The 20,645-nt window shown below is 38.9% G+C and overlaps 1 protein-coding gene across 8 annotated transcripts in view; it reads right to left on the reverse strand.

The window, feature by feature from the left end:
* The window catches only part of ACVR1C (activin A receptor type 1C), a 1,029,031-nt gene that overhangs the window by 493,906 nt on the left and 514,480 nt on the right, over positions 1-20,645 (reverse strand). The window lies entirely within an intron of this gene.

The following is a 20,645-nucleotide window of genomic DNA, read 5'->3' on the forward strand; positions in this document are numbered from 1 at the left end:
TGTAGGACTGCTAAAGTGGGAAAGGGGAAGTGTACTGGGTTTGAATGGACCCAAAGGCTTTAACTGCTAAACACACACACACACACACACACACACACATACACACACACACACACACACACACACACACACACACACACACACACACACACACACTTTTACATTTGCCAGGACTAAGATTAGAACTCCTACCTAACTATTTGTACTAGAGTATTACACAGTTATCACATGCACCACATAATTGATAGGACTGAAGTTTGATGAAAGGGACTTTTATGGTGACAGACATCTTCAGGACTGCTAAAGTAGGGCAATGGGAAGTGCATTGGGTAAGGAAGCCCTGTTCATTCCTAGATCCTACTGCCATGTTTCTAAGTGTATGAGCATGCCCAGTGTGTCATTCTATAGTACACATGGGACTCCATTCCAGGGACTGTTGTACTCCAGTCTGGTTTGTTTTGTGCTACAGCCATATCTCTCAACCTGTTGGTGCAGGATATCTGGAGATAGCCTATCAAAATGGGTGGACAATGGGCCATATGGTGACTGTGACTATTTCTGTCAAATGTATGGGCTGCTAGGGTTACAGGGCTTGTTTTAGCAGACATCTGATATATATGCCATTTGACACTGTCATGTATTGTTTCAGTTCCTCGTGACATACCTCCTCAGATCACCACAGTGATTTACTGGAGGAATACAGGATGGATGATGCACACACCAACATTATGGGCCAAATGCTACACATTCTTGCACAATCCAGCCTGTTGAGAGGTATGCCTATGAGCAATTGACTGTTGGAGCTGTGGAAAATGTCCAGCACCTTGGTGATATATTACAATGGTGGAATCTCTGTGCATTTCTGTTCTGACCTGGTATGATTTCCAGTCCACAGTTGGGTAATACAAGTCAGAAAGGATCAGGGTGACAGGCAGACTCCAGATAGATTTGTAGGGGATAAGATATGGATAGGGTGTCCTCGGTCACATATGTTTGCCTATAGCTACCAGTGCTTTGCATAGGGGTCTGCTCAAAGGCTGACTGCACTTTGGAGGGTCTTGTGTGTGTCAGACTGTTTGACCAGCCTGGAGATGTGTGTTTGTCTGACATATATGTATGACCCACCTCATTTTGCTTGGCTGGCCACATTTTGGGGTCAGGATGTTGTATAGTATGAGTGATCAGGGAAGGGTGCATTACTCCCCATGGCTGTGGGCCAGGGTTCTGTGAGTTCAGACATGTGACCATCTTCCAGGGTTAGGACTGCATGCAGTTAGTTCATTCCCTTGTTTAGATTCTTAGCCCTGCCTGTCGACTGTAGAGAGTATCACAGAATGTCCACATTCATGACTCATATCTTGTTGGTTATGCAAACAAGTGTGGTTTTCAAGGAAAAATGTTTTGCAAGTCACTCAGGGTTGAAGTCCGATATTACTGACAGTTGACATTACATTTTCTGACTTCATACCCATCAGACATTCTATGCTACTTCAATCATTCCATCAACTTTATTACATTATTAGAGCAGTATTTCAAATGTGTCCTTCTCTTTGGACCTTTTTCACCCCATTATCCATGGCTTTGGACATATTTCTGGCTCTCTGACACTGGCAGGTTTTCTCCTAGCAGTTAGCAACATGGCCTTTCTTTGCATTTTGTAGACTGTGTTATGTTGGTGTTATGGACCCAATGACACTCCCTAACAGGGCACTGTGGGTGAGGCATGGGTATTTGCCACAGGCCTGTAGGCCAGGTGTGATAGATGTAGGCCTTCTGTAGCTAGACAGTGCATTCTGATGAGCATATGTTCCCAGGCTGCCGACAGTGGACAACCCTGGGATGGCACCAGTAAGTTGACTGTGGGTGTTACTGACAATTGCTTTATGTTTTTGTTGAGCCATCACTCTAGTTGACGGCTGGATGCTGCTTAAGTCTAGAGACATGTTACTGCATTTCTATGGGACTATGGGGGGGGGTGACACATCTGTGCACAATACACATTTGCAGAGACTGTGCTGATATTTGCTTAAGATTTTGGTTCCATTTAGCATAGTGGTGTGCCCTATCTTTCAGACTACAGGCATAACAGTATCAACCACAGGTCAGATTAGTCTGGCATAGACATCTGTAGTTTCAGACTTCTTACCTTTCACAGCCATGCTGCCACTGCCAGACCTGCTGTGATATCACTGTGTAAAAGTCTGTAGATGGGGATTCTATGGATTTCACCATGTGGGGGCCTTTGCCAGGCATTTCTGTATGGTTTTCTACAGCTGATCTAGGTGAGGTTGGGGTGGGTATGTTACCCCCACTTTGACATCCATGCATGTGACCTATGATCCCCAGTTATTTGGCTCACCACATATCCTGCAGTAGTATTTGTCAACTAGGGTGGTACTTCATGGTGTGGGTAGGCCATACTGGGAATATACTTCCTGCTGTCCCACAGAGCTGTCAGTTGTCTGCTACTATCCCTGTAAGCCACCCCATTCCCTTGCATGCTTGAATCAATACCATAGATATGCTCTCAGAACATTACACTCCATTCATTAACTTTGTTAAGGAGACTGACTTACCTTGTGCCTGAGGTTGTTGTGAGGATGATGCTTGAGGGCTGACTATGTCGGATGCACCCAATACACTGCCTATACATGGTAGGGTATAGGTGGTGTGATGTTTGGCATCCATTTTACTGTGTGTGTGAGTCAGAGAGAGAGAGATCAGTCTCTTGGGTCCTACAGTGTCAGTGTATGTGCTATGCATTGACTCTTTTCCAAGGACAGGGCATACTGGACACTCCTCCATCTACCTACAGGGGCAGGCTCAGGATGCTCCTCCACTGAGTCCCTCTGTGCCTGTGGAGACCTTGGCAATAGTGGAGTCTGTGTAGCCCTTCCCCATTTTGTTCCTGCTGCAGCTTTTTCTGCAGGACCATATTGTGTAGCATGGCACATACTATAAACATGTTTGCACATGTGGCTGGAGAGTACTGCAAGGCTCCACCGGATATGTCAAGGTTGCGGAACCATGACTTGAACATTCCAAACACATGCTCAGTAACGATCCTGGTCTGTGCGTGTGCCTCATTATGGCATTCTTGTGTGGGTGTGTGTGCATTTCTGATGGGTGTCATCAGCCACGGCTGCAGTGCATAGCCAGCATCCCCCACCAGATGGCCACATGGGATGTCCCCACTGGCAAACGTCTGGTACAGCTGTGACGAATGCCAGATGTGGGCATCATGATAGCTTCCAGGGCTGCCAGCACACACATTCATGATAATGCCCTGGGCATCACACATGAGCTGGCAGTTAATGGAGTGGAACCCCTTGTGGTTTGGGTAGATCCTACCCTGGTCACTGTGATGCTTTGATGTGGATGTGCGTGCAGTCCATGGCACCCAGTACCTCCGGGTATTCTGCTACACGGTGGAAGAGATGCATATTGCTGGTCCTCTCCTCATGGGTGCTGAGGAAGTAAATGTGCTCAGTGGCATGTGGTCGTATGACACCCATGAACTGGTGGAGTATCCTGGACGCAGATGCCTGTGAGACCCCTATGATATCCCCAGTTGGTCTTTGGAAAGTACCTGTAGCTAGTATTCCTAAGGCTACACATACCTTGGTATCCACTGGGATGGGTTCCCCCCTGCTGGTTCTTGGTCTGTAGTGCTCTATCTCCAGATCATGTTGCCCCTGGTAGGTTACCCTGGGTCTGAACACTCTTTTCCTCCTCGGTCTGAGTTGGTTGTCAGCATTATCCTCCTCACCACCCTCAGCCTCTAGCACATACTGACAAATCAGAGCAACAGCAGCCCCTAACATGTTTTCTTAATTTTGTCAGTTTAAAATTCCCCAAAATGTGTACACCAGTGGTGTAGAGTTTGTGGGAAAAAACAGACTGAAAGGTTTTTGCAAAGTTTATAGTAGTGTGCTGGGCTGCTGCCTGTGTAATTAGCTGATTCTGATACATTCCACCTGCCAACTATGGTAGTTCTCCTTGATTGCCTTCCTTCTCCAGTTTCCCCTTCCCATTTCCTCCCTGTTTAAGCCCTGATTCATGCCGCGCATTCCCGGTGCTCACATGTAAACAGTTCTGCTATTCCCTGTGATTTCCTTTGTTTGTTTTAGGCCCGGTGCACGCCGTGTACACCCATTTAGCTAAAGTAAATACTTTTAAGCAGAACTGACCCTCTCTGGACGTGAACATGCCCTGCATTTCATGGAATAAGACAATACAGCCTCAGACATACCTCCTTCCTTAGCTTAGCTAAGGGCAAACATGAGCAACTAAGCTCCAATGTGCTTACAGCAAGCATGACACACACCCTTTTCATGTTAGCTGCTCCTCCTGCCTACACGGTGGTGTTAGAGCACCTACATGGTTAGGTGCAGTCTGACACTTAGAAGAAGTTTGTGATTCAGTATAAACCCCTTCATTTGCATACACCACTGCCTTACTCCATAGTTACAACACTTAGCCTGGGCCTTTCCCCTTGGCAACCACTATTCCCTGGTATTGTTTTCATTCTGCATGCCATTGACTATAATGGCAAAATGCAGATTTCTATAAAAATTGCTTTTCCCCCTTTTTTATTTTCAGCACAATCCCATTTGCACGCCGCTGCCCTATGCTTAAATGGCCGAGATAAGCCAAAAAAAAGAAAAAAAATTAAAACTATTTTTCATGCCAATGGCCATATAATTGGCCATTGGCATGCCTACTAAATATAATACGTGCTTTCTTTAGAGCTGTCATGCCTCCATTTTCTCATTTGCAGAAATGTATTCAGCTAGTAACTGAATACATTTCTGCAGGTTACACTATTCCCGCAGGAACACCTGCCTGCTTGCTGGATCACTAAGTCACCTCATTTTCATGGTTTTCACCAGCAAATGAGGTAATTAGCATAAGACAGTGGTGTTTGTGCAGAAATAGTGTAGGAGCGCACGTGCATATCCCGGGAGCTCTATACTGGATCGCTCGGTAAACATATTGCGTGCAGCAGCTCCTGCACTATTCCTGCATATCGTGCAGGGCTTACTGAATCCTGGAGAGAGTCTAAATTTCATGACAACATTGCATGTGCCTGAGCCTGACAAATTGGTTTTGATCATCTCTTTTCTGAACATGACATTTCATAATAGCGATGCTTACCTTAAACAATGTCAGCAAAGTGATGTTTGGGTATAAAATGTCTGCTTTAAATGAGTGACAGTATTGGTATGTACTCACCTGTCATAACCCATCATATTATTTTGATACAAGTCGTTCAAAAATATTTTCAGTAAATTTCACCCCTAGTTACTGCTGGGATAATTTCCCAGGAAAGAAGTTAACAACACAGCTATTTCAACATTATGGAAGGCAGCAACTCAACACCAGAAAATAGGCGAAGCATATTGTGGAGATATGAAGTCTAGTTTCTGCCATGGACCATAACCTGTATTATGATAATGGGTAGTATTACGTCATAGATAGGTACTAGGCTATCTGGCTTTGCACTGTTTTAAGCCTAGGCAATTTGTCTTAGTGAGGATCAAACCCTGTAGTCCTTGTCTGTCAGATAAACACCTAAACCATTATGTCAATCTTCAACTAATAACTGATATTAGTTAATTCGCCTACTTCATTATCAGGATAAAGCAAAATTAACTGTGATCTGTACTAATATAAATGGTAACACAACCCACAGAACTGTATCCTTCGAATTAGTACTAACATAACACCTTATTGCAACAGATATATTTATATATCATGCACACAAAATGTTAAGAGGTCCTATTTATTCTTTTCTGCTTGATACCAATTAACATAATTACTGCATTGTAGAACAGGTACCTGTCTGTTAGAAAGAGGTCATACAGTGTAATACAACTGAAAACTAACATTAAGACTATTGAGATGAAATGATGAAACAGAAATCCGAGTCCACCAGTGTTAAATTCAAAGGCTGCTTACCATCCAGTGTATGTAAGGTATATCATATCATTTAACATTAAGAGTACCTCACAATCACAAAAATAAATTGACAGTACTCTGCAAGTGTCTGAAGCATCTGCCTCACAAAGGATGGCATATTACCTCTCAAAGTTTGTTTAGGTTCACATCCTTGAATCTGACACTAAAACTGCAAAACTTCTTGGCCGAACCGGAGTATCAGGCATCAAACTGGGTATGTAATTGTTTGTTTGTTTTTTTGTACACAATTGAAATAGATTCACATAAGTTTACCCCAAATAATCAAACTGATTAAATAAAACTATACATGAGAAGACCTTTCCCTGTAATGTGCAACTACGGAGATGTGAAACATGAATTACTTTATGCTATAGTATATAATGGGCCATGTCACCAACATGGTGATGATACTGTGTCAGTATGTCAAGTGGTGTAGAAGTGAAGATGTGTTTATAGTAAAATAAATGCATTATTGTACTATTTAGAATCTGATCCCTGATGTGAAACACATCTATGTTTTATAGTATATCACAGTATATTTCTATGGCTGATCCTTTGGGTATCTTTTGTGAAATAATTATATGTGACCTAATAGTGTAAAATTTCCTAGCATAGCAAAAGAAATATAAAGGAAGATGAAAAAATAAAAGGTCAGGAGGTAAGGCTATCATCTACTAGAGCTTTCCTCCTCACTCTTCTTCCAATTATTCTCCCAAAATCTGGAAATTTCATATTCACTTTTAAAACAATTAAGCATAAAAGAATATTTACACTAGCCTTATATCCAAATATATCCTTATATTAAAATATCCTTATATTCTTATAACTCCAGGTAACAATATCCAAACAATAGAACATTTTCTCTGTTGGATAAATTGCAATATAACCAATGAAACAATTATTCTGAGTGATCTAAGGTTTGATTGGCAAATTACTAACTCAGATTCCCCACAAACTCTATACATATTTACAGTTCTGCTCAGATAATCACTTTTCCCCATTAGACTCAATAAAAGTAGTAACAAACGACCTACACTAGACTGAATCCCCTCCACTTAGGCAAGCCATACAAGCACATCAGGTTGCCTCCCTGATAATATAAGTGATTATCTTACAACTTTAATAGTACAACACCATAGCAGTGTAAACAAATCAATCCTACATAACCAAGTATGTACTCTTAATGAATTTAACAAGGACACCTTTATCTCTCACCTATCCCTCATCAACTGGATCAAACTTAAGATCCTGCCTCTAGATGAAACAGTCACTTACTTCAATACAAAAATAATCCAAAGCACCTTGAATTCCACCACGAACCACAAAACAGAGAAAAAACAGTCCTGTTCAACTCAAATGACCACCACCGGACAATCAGCGCTTTCATTCACTTTTAATTTGTGAACTTCTTCAGAAATAAATATGACCTACCCAAGATTCCTAATTAACAATTAATTACAGGAAATGACATAACATAACGTTCAAATACAATACTTCTATACATATACAAAAACACTAAGTGTTAATGTAAAATATACATACATCATTTTTTTTTTATCTAGTGTCTAACTATATTAATGTTTGTATTTTAAAAAACATTTCAAATTTATAGTCTCAAACCAGGTGCACTATCTGCACCTAGGTATAGCTGCCAAAATGCTTCTTTGCACTCTAATGTAGTATTAATGTCTCCATTTAAAGACACTTTTTCCAATTTTTCTAACACAAAAAATTCAAACTTTTTGAAATCTGTACATGTTGTTGCATGTCCTTAGCTATACATTAACAGTTTTTTTTAGTAAGCGTTTATTTTAACTATATTAGTAAATATGTATATAAGTTTTGTATTTGAACGTTATGTTATGTTGTTTCCTGTAATTAATTGTTAATTAGATATAAAAGGAATCTTGGGTAGGGCATATTTATTTCTGAAGAAGTTCACAAATTAAAAGTGAATGAAAGCGCTAAGTGATTGTCCGGTGGTGGTCATTTTAGTTGAACAGGACTGTTTTTTTCTCTGTTTTACTTCAATACAACTTTCCTCAACATTTTTAACAATCTTGTTCCCATTCATGCTAAAAGAATTACATCAAAGCCGCCCTGCACCTTAGTTAACCAAACAAGCAAACCAAACATATTATGTCACAAAGAAATAAAGCCTGTGAAGAATAATACTATAGTAAAACAGAAACCAGATTACAGGTTTTTAGACAGATTAGAAATTGCACAACAAATACAAATTAAATCAGATAAGTGATTTAATCCTATAATGCCAGTCTTCAGCATAAATATCAAAACAATCCCAAACTGTTCTGGGACACAGTAAATAATATACTTCACCCCGGCCACAGTACCACACCTCTGCCACACATCCACATCTCCACCACACTACCATACTTCCTCCAAGCACAAAAGGAGCAACTGATAATATTGCTACTCAGTTCAACAACCACTTTGTCAAAACAGTACATCGCATACCCAAAGATAATCCTGCTACACCCTTCACTCTACCAATATGTACTGAAAACAGTTCTCCTTCTTTCAAGTTTAAACCTGTCCGAATGGCTACCATTAAAAGAAATCTTTAAAATTTGAAACCACCACTTTAGCCATTGATAATCTACCAGGTGAATATATTAAAATGGCAGCAAATGTCATTACTTACCATATTTTCATCCTAATAAGCCATTCAATGACACCAAACTATGTCCCTTCACTCTGAAAAAAAACATTTACCATTCCCATTCACAGAGGTGGTAATGTCATTGAAGTTTCTAACTATAGACATCTAGGCATCCCATCTCTGCCATCTAAGGTTCTTGGAAAATGCATCCATTCTCAGATTCTCAACTACTTAAGCAACAATAGTCTTCTTTCTCAAACTCTGTAATGTTTCCACCACCACTATAGCACACTGTCCTCCTCAATTTCAATAATACCACAAACCTCTACACAAATAATCTTGTTTTTTTCTCTTTTCTTAGATTTAACTAAAGCTTTTCATCAGTTTCACATCAAAAATTACTTACCAAACTCACTTCCATAGAACTTGACAACTCATTCCTCTTATGGTTTCAGAGTTACTTTGCAAATACGCAACAAGATGTAAAATGGCAAAACAAATGCTCAGCATTTCTCCCCATCTCTGTTGGTGTTCCTCAAGGATCAATCCTAGGACAATTACTATTTAACATCTTCATAAATGATCTCCACACTGGAAGCAAGCCAGTCAGCATACTGCAATATGCAGATAACTCTACCCTAACTGCCCATCTGCTACATTCAGCAGTTCACTCAGAAGTCGTTCTCATCTATTAAGTTATGGTTACACAACTTCAACCTAATCTTAAATGCAAAGAAAACCAGATTAATAGTATTCTTACCAAAACAGTTCCAAAAGCAAACATTTAATATTACATCAAAAGGCAATACTACAATAGAAATAGTATCACAAACTAAATTGTTGGGTGTTACAATAGAAGAAAATCTGAAATGTGAGCATCATATTCTTCAAGCCATTAAAAAACACACGGTCCAATTTTTTTATCTCACCCATATCTCTCAGAATCTGCTAGGAAAGTCATAGCTTTATTCTACTTCTCCCATCAGTTCTTTATGTGGCCCCCATTCTTACTAACCTGCATTGTATATATATATATATATATATATATATATATATATATATATATGAAAAAACTGAATGCATGCTATAACAAGAAAGATAAATTCACAACTAACCTTCCATTCAGAACACATCACTGTTGTGCCCATAAACAACACTGGATTGAGCTTCCACAATATCTCTCCTACACACACCTCATTACTACACACAACCTAATTATAAACCTGCAAATTGTCTTTATTTAAACAACCTTCTCCAGCAATACTCACCTACAAGGGAACTGTGCTCAGGAAATAAATGTCTCCTAATTTCTAGTAAATGTAAAACCATGACTGGTGACTCACATTTCCCAAGTTATGTCACTATAACAACTAGAAAAATCAACATCCTTTAAAGCCAGGCTCAAACAATGCTGGTTCAACTGTCATTAGTTCCCGCTCTGCACTTGGATATTCTTATCCCCTTCAACCATAAAATCTATCATTCTTTACTGACATAATCATACACACTCAGCACTCAAACTGTATTCTTCCAGCCATGTCAGTTTTTGCTCCATGTTTTTATGCCTGTCATATGTATGTCATATGTTCCTTTTATTCATGCCTATGTATATTTTGAAAACTTTTTCTAGTTCTCATACTCATTTTTGGGTAGTTTAGAAACTGTAAGCAAATGCTACGTTTCTAATGGTCAGTGTTTCAATATGTAAAGATGGAGCTTTTTCACCCCCATCCCTGCTGAAAATGGGATTTTCCCAGCTGCACTATGATTGTCAACAATTGGAAACTAATTAATAAATAAAATGATCATCTTGTGACTTGTGTACTACAGTGTGAATCCCTAATACACAGACACAAACCATATTAAAATCTGGACAAAAAACTACAGAGTATAGCCATTGTAAGAAGATGCAGGTTTGATAACAATAGTATTGTAAGAAGACATAGGTTTAATAACAATAGTATTGTAAGAAGACACAGGTTTAATAAGAATAATATTGTAAGAAGACATGGGTTTAATAACAATAGTATTATAAGAAGACACGGGTTTAATAACAATAATATTGTAAGAAGACACAGGTTTAATAGCAATACTATTATAAGAAGACACTGGTTTAATAACAATAATGTAAGAAGATATGGGTTTAATAACAGTATTGTAAGAAGACACACGTTTAATAATAATAGTATTATAAGAAAACACAGGTTTAATAACACTAGTATTGTAAGAAGACACAGGTTTAATAACAATAGTATTATAAGAAGACATAGGTTTAATAAGAATAATATTGTAAGAAGACATGGGTTTAATAACAATAGTATTATAAGAAGACACGGGTTTAATAACAATAGTATTATAAGAAGACATGGGTTTAATAATAATTTTGTAAGAAGACATGGGTTTAATAACAGTATTATAAGAAGACACGGGTTTAATAACAATAATATTGTAAAAAGACACGGGTTTAATAATAGTATTGTATGAAGACACAGGTTTAATAATAATAGTATTGTAAGAAGACACAGGTTTAATAGCACTAGTATTGTAAGAAGACACAGGTTTAATAACACTAGTATTGTAAGAAGACACAGATTTAATAACAATAGTATTATAAGAAGACACAGGTTTAGTAACTATAGTAAGCACTTTTATTCATCCTTATACTTTGAACTTCATCAGAATTAAATCAATGGAAATGCTATCACTTATATAAGAAACAGTCATCTGATGAGCACATGCGTTAACTACAATTAAATTAATATCTGATGGCAATCCATGCACACAATATATTTAATTCAAAGCACCCTATTAAAAATTCAATAAAATCAACACTTAATTCAAGATTTGTAAGGGTTCATAGGTTCATAGGTGGGGACTAGGCTATATGCCCAAAGGCATTTATAAGCCTAGCTGGAATGTGTTGGCTTTCGCTGCCCCCTTAGATTAGTTCCCTGTGCCTCTGTCCAGCAGAGCCATTGAAGTGATCCCTGGGGTAAACTTTCTGTTTCCCATCCACTCGTCAAGGCTTCTCTTGAAGAGGGTTAGTGAGGAGCTCTGCCTAATATAGATTGCAATCTTGTTCCAGAGCATGGGAAGTCTCTGGGACAGAAATCTATCCCTCCAGCACATCCTATTTATTGTTGTGGTGAGGTTTAGATCCCTGGAGCGTGTGGCTTGAGGAGATATGGTTTTCTTTACAAGGAGCATGTCCATCAATGCTGGGTTGGACATGGCCTTGTATGTCAGGCAGACATCACCTCTGAGTAGGCGGTATGCAACCAAGTACAGTTGGAGTTTCTTCAGTTGAGCTACATAGGTCATCTGCTTGAGGCCAATGATCCTCTTGGTGAGGTACTTCTGTGGTCTTTCCAGTTGTTGCAGGTGTCTTGTAAGGTACATCCCAAATGGGGCATTGTACTCTATGATGGGTATGATGAGTGATGCTTAGAGGGGCCCAATGACCTCTTTCGATCTGGATGCAAACCCTTTTGTGATTAGGTGGGCCACATAGAAGGATTTTCTAACCACTTTGGCAATGTGATTATCAAAGGAGAGGTTACTATCTACTTGGGTCCCCAGATCCCTTATTACGTCTTTCATATTTAAACCCAAAAAAAAACCAAGTCGGACTGCCACGAGCTGTAATAAAGTATTTAATACGAGTACAAAGAATAAAGAATAAAACAGATGAGCGCTTTTGCGTACCTACATCGTACGCTTCATCAGATCTAATAACTTACATTACCAATTCATATTTATATAGTAAAGACTGTGAAATTCAATTCTATACTCATTAAATAATCACCTAATTAAAATAATAATTCACTAATTAATTAATCATGCTCTGCTAGAGTCAAGCAAAGATGTCACGTTCCTTTTAGAAGCAGCACAAATATAAAACAAAGCAAAGAATAACATCTCATAAATTATTTAATAAACTGCACATACAGTCAAAGAATATATGTGGAGACATGAAACTGTTAACTTTTTGAAATGTTAAAACAAATAAATTAATTAACTACCAAACATTTTTAATCCTATTATTTGATTTCAGTAGTATCAAACCAACTACATAAAAACCAATGCATCCGTAGTGTTCTTACTATGTTAACACAAGCCTATGTATATTAATGCCATAATGCCTATATATTAAATGATGTTACGGCTTGCCTATCAACGTTTATATAGTATTGCATCTAATGTAGTCACATTAAAATTGAACTTAAATCTAAAGCAACAAACAAAAAACTGTTTAATATATTATAAACAAATGTATTGAGATAACATGCAAAGACAACTGTATAGTTAACTAACATCTAGCCTATACCTTAAAATGTAAATAATGAAAATGTGAAAACTATGTTCAACTGCGCTGTGTGTCTAATACATATAGGAAAATGTTGAATAAAAAATATATTAAATGAAAATATATACAAATATAATAAATAAGTATATGTGCATGATACATAATTAATACAAACACACAAACAAACAATGAACTGAATAATTGAACCTAACTATCCAACTTAGCTCACTTATTTCAGTTTCCTTAATTCTAGAATGGGTTTAATTGTGATATATTGATTAAGACCTGGTTCCTGGGGAGCCTTCATCCTAAAAATCCATTCTAACTCTATCCTTTCAAGTTGATGCATCTTGTTCCCTCCTCTTTGACTAGATTAAACTAGCTGAAGAACCCTAAAACAAAACTTAGTCTTTCATATTTAAGGGTCTACCATCTATGTGGTAGTTTGTGGGTACTTTGTTTTTTTCCAAAGGGGATGACTATACACTTTTTGGCATTTAGCTTAAGGCCATGGTTTTGACACCAGGTATCTGTCTCAGTGAGACCCTTTTGGAGGATGTCTGTGTCAGCCGGAGAGTCAATTATGGCCCCTAGTTTGCAGTCTGCAAACTTGGTCAGCCATAGTCCTCCTGTGCTTGCCTGTACCTCTGAGAAGTATATGCCGAACATGAGGGGTCCTAGGACTGATCCCTGGGGAATGCCACTTGTAACCAGTTTAGAGTCAGACCTAGCTCCTGCAACTCTTACCATGTGGGTTCTGTCCATGAGCCAGTTGGCAACCCATCTCATGATGTAGGAGTTTATGTTCAGGCTGGTGAGCTTGTCTATAATACCTGAGTGGGGAATGGTGTTGAAGGCCTTTGCAAGGTCTAGGTAGGCTGTGTGGACCACCGTTCTCTCATCTATAGCCTTGGTAACTGTCTCAAAGAAGTCCACCAGGTTTAGGAGGTATGATTTGCCCTTAAAGTTGAACTGGGTAGGGTCCAGTGTTTGGAGGTTTCGAATGTCTCTGTTAATGAGATCCATGATGATGCACTTCATAGCTTTGCAGACCAAGCTAGTCAGGCTTATAGGGCGATAGTTCCCGGGGTCCATTGTGGCTCCACATTTGTGGAGTGGAATAACCATTGCTGTGTGCCACTCTGTGGGCATGTAGCCTGTGGAGAGGCTGAGTTTAAACAGTGTGTTTAGGTGAAGGGTTAGTTCATCTTTGAGCTCGTGTAGGACGCAGCCTGGGACACCGTCCAGTCCCACTGATGCTGTGTTTTTTGCTTTGGAGAGGGCTGTTTTAACCTGAGTGTCTGTGATTTCAGGGGCACTACATTCTTCTGGTATAGTTAGGGGCCCTTTTGGGGGTGAAAGGGGGGTGAAGTTTGCACTGAACCTGTCTGCCAGGATATTGGCTATATCGGTCGGTTCAGTGTATTTTGTGCCATTCTGCACTAACTCCGAGCAGATCTGAGAATTTCCACTTAGATTCTTGACATAGCTAAAGAATGCCTTGTGGTTATCTTTGGAGTCTATGGCAATTTTTCTTTCGAAGCTAGCCTTGGATGATTTTATGAAGGAACGTAGTTTCTTGCTGATATTGATCAGGGATGGCCAAACATTTTGTGGCCAAAATGTATGGTATGATTTGTAGCCTGGTAGTGCTGGGGTGCTTTCTGGAGCCTTAAACCAGGTTTCTGTTACTGCACATATATCGATTTTCTCCATACTCAGGAGTGCCTCGAGTGCATGCATTTTGAAGTTTAGACTTCTGGCATTGAGTAGCATTACCCTCAGTTTTTTGTTACTTGTGCTATTTACGGTGGTGGGTTTTTCTTTTGAGCCTTGCCTAAAAAAGGCACTATGGGGGTAGCAAGAGCCTTGGCCAGTATTCGAAAGCCTAAGGGTGACAGGTGCAAGTCGTCTCTAGCAAAGCAACGTGGCTTGTCGAGCATGTCATCCCAGGCTGACAGACACTGGATCCCCTTTGAATGACACCAGAAGCTTAGCCAATTGTTGAAATTGATCATTTTTTCTCTATACCGTGGTATAATTCTTGGTATGGGCAGGAAGCTACTCAGGGTCAGGGTCATACCGGCCTGGGCTACGTGGTCAGAGAGCTCCTCCATGTCTCTTTTCGTGTAGTCCAGGGATGTACGGCTCAGGTCATTCACACCAACATGGACAATGGCAGAGTCATATTTGTACTTTTTTGGAGTGACCTGAGTGCTTGTGTTATGTGGCAGATCCTGGCACCCGACAGGCAGCTAACAGTAACCTTCTCATTGTTCAGCCTAGTGAGTGGGACATCAGTGTGCCTGACTATAGAGTCACCTATTACTAGTATATTGGGTATGTTATTTTTCCTTAAGGACTGTGATTGCATGGCACACTGGTTTTGAGAAATATGTGTTTCATGGTTTGTGTTGGGGGGTTGAGGTTGCTTGGATGTATGCTTTGGAGGTCTCTGTTGCTGCTGCAGATTTTTATTTAGAGCATCCGAGTATGTTTTTGTGTATTTATGTGTGTTTTTGCCGGTGCTGGTTTCATAGGTCTATGTGAGACTGGTGGTGTGATGCAAGTAATTCCCTTCTCCTCTTGACTGCCTGGTCAAGTCTTGGGTTGCGAGAGCTTAGCCTACAGTTTGGCTGTATAATTGCATCTCTCGCATGTATTAGTGTTTGGTGGAAGGAGGAGAGGGTTGTCTGTGTACATGAGGCAACTGTAACATTGCTTCAAAATGCCCATATTCACCAGTTGGACCAGAGAGTACATCTGAAACTGCCCTTTGGACATGCATGGATAGGTACAGTGAACTGTTTTACTGATTAGCTGGTAAGGTCAAATAGAGAGCCTTGTCCTTCTCTACAGTATGGGGGGGTCTAGTGCTAAGGTTTATTAGTGCTTGCTATGAGTTTTGAGCAAGTGCCGGTATGAAAAGTGAATGGTTTGAGTGCTTAAGTTGAAAGTTTGTCTAGTTCCAAGGGAAAAACTGAAGAGTAGACTTTGTGGAGCCAGGAATAGTTATACCCTAGCTAACCGGCGCTGCCTGGCGCACAAAACCTTGCAAATGCGGGGAAATGAAAGAGATAGAAATTAGCCCAAAATGGCCAATAAACTGTTAATTTCTGGGCTGAAACCACTCCTCCAGGGACAGATAGGCTGCTCAAAGCTGCCTCTCTCACAGTGAACAGATAAACTTCCTTCTATCCAAGTAAGGTGTGAGCAAACAAGGAAACTTGTAACACAGCCCTGAATTCAGCACTAACCTGAAAACTGGACTATACTAACTTAGAAAGGCAGGAAAACAAGTATATTTTTTTTTTGTTTTTTTTTTTCAGAAAATAAAGCAGATACAATAAAAAAAACTTTAAATGCACAGAAATGGCTATCACACTTGAGTGTGTAGCCTACAACAGTTAAACAGGTAATTTAAACACAAAAACGACTTTGTTAACATGCAGGCAGTAAAATAAGTACAATATGTAGCAGAAACAAGCTTTTCAAATCACAGAAACTCTAGAAAATCGGCGTTTTAGCGGAATTAGCTAAAGGTAGCAAAAAAATGCGGAAAAATGATAATCACTCCAAAGTCTTTTTTGTATCTCTGCTGCTGTAGAACTCTGCAGGGCCCCAGGCAGGGGCTTGCTGAGCTGAATACTAGCACAAAAACCTTGAAAATGCGGGTTTTATAGCAGGGTCATGAATACTTAAATCATAAACGATAACAAATAGTGCTGGTGTAAAAAAACAATTACACTAATACAAAACCATAAAAAATCCTTAGAAGATGCAGAAGTAGAATTAAAAGCACTTACAGTTTTGACCTTTTCTTCACCAAGAGGCTATTAATTGATAATTTGCCATTAATGATTGAGGTATTTGTTGCATTCATCAAAAATTACAGGTGGAACTCCCTGGCTTCCAAATGTGCTTTGCAGTGCCCCCACCCCCAGTAAAGCATGGTACCTTTTTCAGGATGATAAAAAAACAGGACTTTCCTATACTCTATATGGAAAACAATGCTTGCTAAAGGTATTGGCTGGGTCTCTCTTCTAGGTGGTATGAGTATGTTGATAAATTGTCTTTCATAGCACCCCCTCCTTTTTCCTTACATAAAGTGCTGGGCATGTCTGGTGCTAGGCTAAATGAACTATGACCTTTGAATTGCAATCAAACATACCATGTGGTGCCACCACCAGAGAAATTAGCTATTGCAATATTTAATGTGCCATAAATAAATCAGCACTAGCCACAAGCTCCCCGTTTTTTCATACTCTTTACATCTTTATTGGTGTTGTACCCAGAGAAGGTTCTATGAACAGAATAATCAACATATGCTCACAGTACAGCAAGCAATAAATAATAGGAAACATACAGGTTGCACTGAATGAGTGGTGTGACATAAAATGCCATAATCAAAGAAGTTCTAGGTTCTAAATGTGACTCTAGGTGATTTTGGCATGTTGACTAATGTCTGCAAGTTCTCTGTTTTCCAAATACTCAGACAGCCTACATTCATGATTTACCAATATTTGCTTTACTGTTTGTGTTTATAGTTATTTGATTTATTTCTCAGGAGTGGACTAGTGACTAGAGTTCTTCTGTCAAGTAATTTAAAGTGCTGGTAGTGATCTATCTTAGGTCATGTAGGACGCTGTAATATAGGGAAATATCAGCCTTTCCTTGAAAGTACAATGAGTGTGTGTGTGTGTGTGTGTGTGTGTGTGTGTGTGTGTGTGTGTGTGTGTGTGTGTGTGTGTGTGTGTGTGTGTGCGTGTGCATGCGTGTGTGTGTGTGTGTGTGTGTGTGTGTGTGTGTGTGTGTGTGTGTGTGTGAGTGTCTGTAATACATTTATTCAAAGTAAAGTTCCCACAGGAAGCCAATGAATCCAGAATGAAGTGAGAAAAAGGCCTGCAAAATGAGTCCCAAAACCATGATTTGTGATTGTTCAAAGTGAAGCCTATTCTTGGGTGTGCATGATGTAGGTCTATGCCCTGGACAGCAGTGCACATTTCTTTCATGCTCTTGACATCAAGCTTCACTTATTGAATTATTTAAAAATTCACTTGTGTGCACATTTTATATTTCAATATGTTTCATGCTACTGGTGTGAATTAACATAAGTGACTACTGAACTAACAACCCAAGGAAGCCTTTTTAAGCCTAGCCATGCTTTTCAAAAAAGCAAACTCTGTGCTTTGTATCTGAAAGGCAAACACCTTAACTATTATGCCAACCCCAACATACCCCCAGTTTCAATCAGATTATTGTGGAGAGTGAAGCAAATCCAAAGACTGTCAGCAGAATATGAGACACCTGCACATTTCTAGCATGGCACTTGTGTAAGATTTTCCCTTTTAGGATATATACATAAGCACTATCCTGCACCATTTTGTCCTTCTGTCTTTGGACTGTATGTACCAAAAACTGTCTGATATATAAGGGCGGTATCCCAGAGAAGATACGTGCAGGTGAAAAACAATTTGTCTTTCTGTTGCCAATAACATTTTCTTTCTCAGCAGGCTACTGTCTAGCTATTTCTTTAATTGCACAGTGAAATACAGAAGGTCTCAATGTCACAACCCCAAGGTCTGACTGTTTCTCGGTGACTGTGACAATCAGCTGCACATTTTGCTTATTTCCCACTTTGTATGCTGTAAACCATAAGGTATACCTTCATACTCTTCTTCCAACCTACTTCTCTTTCTCTGCTCTTGCCTGTATTCTGGATTCTTATCAAAATATGTAGGTCTTCTGTTCCATATCTTCCCTATTTAGACATTGTACCCTAAACCATACACCTGGCTAAACTTTCAGCATGTGAATGAGTGAGAGTCATTAACTGTATTATCATATCTTGTAACCAATTCCAGCTTTCCAATCAGATTTACAAGGCTTCATCACAACTCTGTGCTCCTCAATCACTTTACCAGACTCTAGAGCTGTAAGATCTGACAGTACCTGCATGATTAATTTGAGTCCATCACAAGTAACAGACTGCTTAATTGACTGGACAGAAAGTAAAGCCATTTTCATGATACCGTATGCCCATTGTTATTTTGTTTTCTGAATCTTTTTTTTTTGATGGAAAATAGCCTCTATTAAGTTGACTTTGAATTACTGCACTTATATGTGGTCTGAATCTTTCCTAAGTTCAGAATCCTTGTAAACTACTTCTGCTTCCACTTTTTGTCTTCCAGTATTGTGGAACAATAAATCTGCGAGGAATTTTGAGCATTTCTTCCTGTCCTAGAGCAGCACTACCTCTAAAACAAAGCATAAACAAACTTCCATATCAGTGAGTGTCTACTTGCTGTCAGTAATGATAACTTCTTAATTTTGTTAATCCTTTGAGTTATGTAGTTTTTCAAGCTGTTGTTAAATTAAGCAATAACCCATTCCTGGATCTGGGTAATGCTAGATTTGCCCATGACTGGTGTGGTTTGATCACATGGGTGAAGCGTGAGTAATGAAACAAAGCCAACCGTGGGTAAATCCAGCACTACCCACACCCAGTCATGCATTATTGTAATTATACAATGACATTAAGAAAGAAATTGCTTACCTTTCTTAAATAATATCTTCGTATAGTGGTGCTGTAGTGTTCCCACACATTTTATCACATTTTCTAATGTACTGTTCATGTGTATGGGACTTACTTTTCCATGCTTGCACAGTACATCAGTGGTGTTCTAGAAAAGCAATGGAAGAAAAGAATCTCCGTTGCCTCTTGTTTTTTTTTTTTTTTTTGTTTTTTTTTATTGCAACTCTTAGTACAAGAAACCCAAACAAAGCCCTACACAATGCAAGTAACAAAGTTCCAAAAATAGGGACAGATTTTATTGCTCTTCTAAACTTAGCACATTATAGGAATGAGACATTTTATGTTAGTGTGCATTTTCTGAAGGATATGAAGTCTAAACCTCAATTGTCTGGCATTATTTAATGACTTCCATTTTCGGTGGCTTGCAAGAAAACTACTTTTTTTTTTTTTTTTTAATAAGGAAAAGATTAAACCTATGAAGCAAAAATCTAGGTATTCTGAGAAATTCTGGACAGTTTAGAGGTATGAGAGTCTGACATTTTAGGAGGGACAGCACAGAAATACAAGGAAAATCAGGTATGTTTCTGTTTTTTACTTTTGCAGAATGTGCTTTATTTTTCTTGTATTATGCTCTGCTTTCCATAGCATATTCCAATAGAAAGGTCTGTCTGCTCAATGATTCTTGACCAGCCAGACTTTTTTTCTATTAGTATACGTTTCATTTACAATGGGGCACAGCGGTTGGGCTGTTCAATCAGCTTGCACATTTATTAATGGAAATGAGCTATTGTATAATATAATTTATCTGACAGTCACTATATTCTATAGTGACTTTCTTAACTTTGCAACAAATTGTGTTATTCTGTGACCATATTTATATTTCAAATGTGTAAATGTCTTCAAATTTTTTTCTCCTCAGTTCTTATGTTCGAAGAAGAGTACAGTGAAGCAAATAAACTGATTCAAAGTAAACTAAAAAAAAACAACTTAGGCACAAATGAAAACTTGGCCACCTCCCCTTAATATCGTTCCTTGCTAATTTTGCATTCATCCATATGCTATTTCTTGATGTGTGTCAGCAATAAACTTTACAAAGAAAAGTACTTTAATTCACAAAGTCTGCTGCTTGCCTGTCTTCTTCTAAATAAACTATTTGTTGCAACAATTGATAACCTCGCCCATTTGTGTTTTGCTTTTTGTATACGTGCAAGATTGCAGTA

This window comes from Protopterus annectens, chromosome 6.part0 (assembly GCF_019279795.1).
Source record: "Protopterus annectens isolate FY-2018-M chromosome 6.part0, PAN1.0, whole genome shotgun sequence".
Classification (NCBI taxonomy): Eukaryota; Metazoa; Chordata; order Ceratodontiformes; family Protopteridae; genus Protopterus; species Protopterus annectens.